Here is a 6,111-nt window from a genome sequence, read left to right as displayed (position 1 = left end):
GTGCTATCTTCATGTTGCCTATGTGATAGGAACTATATGTATGTGGGTTTATGCAAACATTTTCATGACTCTGTGACCATAACTGTGGCCCGTTCCCACCCACTCCCCGCTTTCCATGCTTATACCATTTGCTCGTTGAGAGAGCCTCTGCTTTGTTAGCTGCAGGCTAAAGTAGAGCTTTATCAACCCAGATACAAAGTTGTGCTCCCTGAGGGTCACATAACCCCCTCCAAGAAATCCCACAACTCAGCATTACTGTGTGTTGTATACATATTCAGGCCTGTAGCATCAAAGGGGCCCTCTTAACCTCTGCCTTAATTATTGTAGTGCTCTTGTACTTATCCTAGCTATCTTTGGAACACTTCACCAGAAACCATGCGCAGCCCTGTTGGGGTTTATGTGATTAGAAAAGCTAGAAATTATGTTTTGTGGTTGTTGAGCTATCTTTGGCATTGATGCCACAACCAATAACCTATCTTAAGGTCCTCTGTCTAAAAACTAGACTTGGATAAAAGATACAGATCTGGGAAAAATAAAAACAATAAAAACAAAAAAAAAACATTTATAAACTCTAGGATTCAACACATCCTTGTACCTTAAAAGCTTCTTTACCAGTCACTCTGAAAATATGAAATGTATCACATGTATCACTGAATACTCACAGTTTGGGCAAGTTTAGGCAACAAAACTACTTGGTGGGGTTTAGGAAATATCATCATTTGGTTTGCAGTAACTCTGTTACAATATGTAACTTCAGTTACGAACGTAGCTACTTTCAGAGGTGGGCAGAGTAGCCTAAAACTGTACACAAGTAAAAGTAAAAGTACTTTTCATACAGTTATGGAAACTAGAAATAAAAGTAGTCATCAAAAAGCAAGCAAGCAATTCACCCGTAAATGTTAATGGTTAATGCCAGTTCAAGCCGTACTTCCACTGTATTGAACAGAGTCCTGTTGAGGCCAGGGACCAGCAGACCTGGGACCAGCTGACCACTGGCCTCTTAACGGAATGCACATGAATGCATAAAATGACAAATAAAAGAGGCACCATTAGCAGTGCCATTGTATCCAAAATGCAACACAGTAAAATTAAGGATTTTTAAAAAAAAAATCTACTCAAGTATAAGTAAAAGCACACTGCATTAAAATAAAAAAGTACAATTTACCCAAAAAAGTTACTCAAGTGACTTGTTACTACCCACCTCTGCCTACATTACCTAATAACTCACTGGTGATATTTGGTTTCACACTGGACATGACCAGCACTCCTCTAGATCATAGTCCTGTGCTTGTCTGACTTGACCATCTGACCCATGTGGAGTTACTCACTCTCTTACCTCCTTTAAGTGTGTCAATTGTTTTTATTAGAGCATGTTGTTATACAGTTACATATTTACAGCATACACATCTATGTGCACAATCTACATCCATACAGATATATGTGTAGTTAGGTCTTAGTGCCCTCTTTTTGTTTTCTTAGTAAATATAACAATACTAGATGAAAGAACAGATATAAATGGAAGATACAAAATACAAATGAAGAGAAATAAACTAAAATGCAAACAAAAGTAAATAAATATCCCTCCCCCCACCCTACCTAACCTTCTTTATTACTTTGTTGGAATAAAGGGGAAAAATTAATTTCCGCGAGGTATGAAATAATGAATGAGAGGTGACCAAATGTTTTCAAATTATGCAAGTTTATCCATAAGAGTATAACCTACTTTTCTAAGTGGAGTGTATTGGTAAGGTCACCAGGCCCAGTTCTAGACTGCCTTGATTGGGGGGGCAGTAAGAAATGTTGATTGGTCACCAACTGCTACTGTTTTGAGTGCCATAGAGATAACGTTTTTTTTGTATGCCTACCAGTCTATGATGCCAACCCAGGCATAAGCATCGCAGATTCGCCGTGGTTCCATCGGCAAAGCTCTAATGGGAATTCTTTTTCTGGATTGACGAAGAAAACAAATTCTGTGGCCAACAAATTATTGATGTCAGTCTACTAACATATTTTCTATTTCAATTTGAAGCTACAATGTAATTGGTATTTTACATTTTAAGCCCACCTCCACCTCCCCGATGTAGGACAACTTTATCAATGCCCAATTATAATTAGTTATCTAATATTAAATGGAATCTAAACCTAAATATTGCGCAACTGGCAGATAGAACTTTTGACGCACGGAAAGAACACACACTTTTGAGCCCCAGTGATGCTATAAACAAGTGCACCAAAACATGGACATGCATAACCCCAATGCATAAAAAAAAACTAAATCATCAGAGCCAGCCGTTCCATAATAAAAATGTCTTGCCATCATTCGTTATCCATGTTTACTTCTTCTAGATGAAGCTGCACTTGATTTTAAAAACAAATCAGTTGGTTTGCAGCATTTTTCACCGTCAGCCTACAGTGCTCTCAGATTTCTCTGTCTCTCTTTTCTCCGCTCACCCCTTGTGTTGCTTGATGCCTCGATTCTTTTTTTTGCTAGCTTAATCTCAGTCAGTTTTTTCAATCTCCAACTTCCAACAACCACGCAGACGCGGTCCACTCGATTCAGTCTTGAAATTCCCAGAAGGCATTGCTTCATTTTTTACTTTTGCAAACAAATAATCAAATAAAAAAATTGAGGTAGATTTGTATTATTTCAAACCATGCATGTTTTTGAACATCTGAATAAGAAATTCGCTACAAAAGAATGCAGACTGATGTAAAAGTTCGTGACTGTAGAGGGTAACCATGACTGTGATATAGAGACTTCTATGTGGTATATAAATAGTGATCAGATTGTTGCCATAGCAGATGTGGAGGACTTGAAGAGACTAAATTGTCATTTAACTTTTGAATAACACTAGACAGGGAACAGAGTGATTAGTCAGCCGGCCCAGAAGGGCTTGTGGTTCCTCTGGCATCTGCCAATGTTTAAGATTGTCAGTCTGTCAAATACATTTTGCCCCACCACCAAATTTCCCAAACCTCCCGTCATATCTACCACAATGAATTTGGGAAATTTGGTGGTGGGGCAAAATGTAAGTTTCTTTATAATCTGTGACAAAGCAATTTTGTAAACAGCGCTATAACAATAAATAGATAAATAAATCTTGTCTGATTGGTTGATGCTATATTATTGTGCACCACTTTCTTGCGCTTTGGAAAGTCGCGTGTGCCTGCCTGGGTTCCCTGTTTCTCCCTGCCAGATGCCAGCAGCCTCAGAGTAGCCGCTGTCGGAGGCTCTGGCCCCAGGAAGTAACGTTCAGGCCCCCACACACCCCCCAGACGTCCAACTGCCTTATCCGACCACTCTCCGACCACTCCGTTGCCTCTTGTCTGACCCGTTCGGCAGAAAAGTTGCACTGAACACACGTGCTGCCTACTCCACAGAAGCGTGTACGTTCTGCGCTTGCGCGAGATGCAATAAATGAAGTTTTATAACTAGGTTCGGGAACAAAGACCACGCCTCGAACTCATCTCATTTCCGCCCGAAATATATTTAAGCACACCCCATCTGTTCACTCCCTCTTTGACTGATTCTCTACATCGTCAGAACCGAAAGAAAAACAAGAAAGAAAGCAGTACCTTAAAACATTGGAGAACGAACTCTCACTGAACCCGTCAGACAGCGAATTGTTTGACGACATCCCAGAGTCCTCTCCATCACCGATCATCCCTCCTCGTCAGTACCTGCTCCTTCTGCGGCGGAGCCCATGCCAGATCCACCTGTCCACATAACCCCACCAAACACGGCCTGTGTAAGTATCTGAACACACCCATCAACATCCACGCTCTCTCCGATGCTTTAAAATGTCACCCTGACCGCAAGTTTGTTAATTACCTCATCCAAGGATTCAAAGACGGATTCCACCCAGGTCTAGTAGTCACACCAGATTCCTCCTATACATGCCACAACCTACAATCTGCCACCTCCCAGCCCGACATAGTCGACAAACTCTTGGACCAAGAAATCAAAGACAGATTCATGATCGGTCCATTCCCCAAACCACCATTCAGTCCATTCAGAATCAGTCCAATCCGCATCGCCACCAGGAAATACTCAGGAAAAAAGAGACTCATCATAGACCTCTCATCCCCCCACAGCTCCCCAGTCCCAAGCATCAACAGCCTAATCCCTAGCCCAGACTTTTCAATGCACTATGCAACTATAGATCATGCCATCTCCCTCATCAGTACAGCCGGCCAAGGAGCTTGGTTGGCTAAAGCAGACATCACCAGTGCATTCAAAGTCATTCCCATCCACCCAGACTTCTGGCATCTCTTTGGCGTTCAGTGGAGGGGTGCATACTACTTTGCCGTAGGCCTCACCTTCGGCTGCAAAAGCAGCCCAAAAATATTTGATTCCTTATCTGAAGCACTCTGCTGGATCCTGCTGAACAAACACAGATTACCTTACGTCGTTCACCTCCTAGATGACTTCCTTACAGTCACGCCATCCTCTTCTCCCCCGTCACACGGTCTCAACACACTGATCTCCGCCTTCAACGAGCTCGGAGTCCCTCTCTCCCCGGAGAAAACCGAGGGCCCCAGCACATCCCTGGAATTCCTCGGCATTACCCTTAACTCCGTGTCACTCCAAGCATCCCTGCCAACAGAAAAAGTACACCGGATTTCCTTAATCATTTCAAACTTCCTCCTGGCGCACAAATGCACCAAACGCCAACTCCTATGCAATCCGCATCATCCCACAAGGTCGATCCTTCCTGTCTCACCTGCTTTCCATAGCCTCCTCAGTCCCATCACTCCACGACAACGTCACACTGGACAACTCTTGCAAAATGGAGCTCAAGCTATGGCACCAGTTCCTCTCTTCTTGGAACGGCATCTCCTTCTTCTATGACACACACATCACTTCATCAGAAGACATCCAACTATCTACAGATGCAGCTCCTTCCGTCGGCTTCGGCGGCTATTTCAGTGGCAAGTGGTTTTCAGCCAAATGGCCCCCTGAATTCTCATCGCTCTCTCCTTCCTCCGCCATCTACGAAATGTACCCAGTCATCATTGCAGCTATTCTTTGGGGCCACAAATGGTCAAAGAAAACCATCACCATCCACTCCGACAACACCGCAGTTGTAGACATCATCAACAAGGGTCGTTCACACTGCCTGGACACCGCAGTTGTAGACATCATCAACAAGGGTCGTTCACACTGCCTGGACATCATGCAGTTCATCAGGAAACTCACCCTAGTCTCGGCACAACACCAATTCATCATCCGAGCAGCTCACATCCCTGGTCATCAGAACACAATCGCTGACGCACTCTCCCATTTCTCATTTCAGAAATTCAGACAGCTGGCGCCAGCCTCCGACACTGTCCCAACTCCAGTCCCACCGTTTTCTGCCACCATCTTCAATTGACTCCCGAGCTTCAAAACCTGGTTTCCATTTCCCAAGACGCCATCCTGAACAGTGTTGCTACCCGTACACTAGCATCATACATGACCGGATGGAATTGTTTTAAAACATTCCACGCCTCTCATAATCTTCCGTTTCCTTCGCTCGACGTCTTGACCCTGTCGAGCTTTATCTCATTCGCCCATTCCATCCTGAAGATGAAATCCACCACCATCCAGGCCTACATAAGCGGCATCAACTTCTTCACCAGACTAACCTCCGGGGCTCTATGCCAAGCCACTTCCCATTCTCACATAACGATGCTAATCAAAGGTCTCCGCAAGACAGAAGTCCATACTCCACCAAAACGCTCGCCCCTAACCTCAGATCTCCTCATCCGATGCATCAGAACCCTCCGCTCAGGCTATTCATCCCCGTACGTCGACAAGGTCCTGGAATCCATGTTCCTTCTAGCATTCTTCGGCTTTCTGCGCTGCTCTGAATTCACGGCTTCTACCTCTAAATACAACCCATCTTGCCACGCATCCATTTCCGACATCTCCAATCCATCCACCGACACCCTTATTTACAACCTTAAATGCAGCAAGACCAACCAGTCCGGTCCACCGCAACCCATCTATCTCTTCCGCCTAGACTCGTACATCAGCCCTTTCGAACCGCTACAAGAATACATCAACTCTAGGCTAGCCAGCAGAGCCTCCCCCCAGGACCCTCTGTTCGTCACGGAAATAGGAAAAAT

General features: G+C 44.1%; 1 pseudogene; it reads left to right on the top strand.

Annotated features, from left to right (window-relative positions):
* The first annotated feature begins 3,616 nt into the window (after positions 1-3,616).
* Positions 3,617-5,375, top strand: LOC115589430 (uncharacterized; annotated as a pseudogene).
* Positions 5,376-6,111: the final 736 nt, after the last annotated feature.

Source organism: Sparus aurata, chromosome 10, assembly GCF_900880675.1.
Source record: "Sparus aurata chromosome 10, fSpaAur1.1, whole genome shotgun sequence".
Lineage (NCBI taxonomy): Eukaryota > Metazoa > Chordata > Actinopteri > Spariformes > Sparidae > Sparus > Sparus aurata.
The sequence above is the reverse complement of the archived record's forward strand: the minus strand, read 5'-3'. Positions and strand labels throughout refer to the sequence as shown.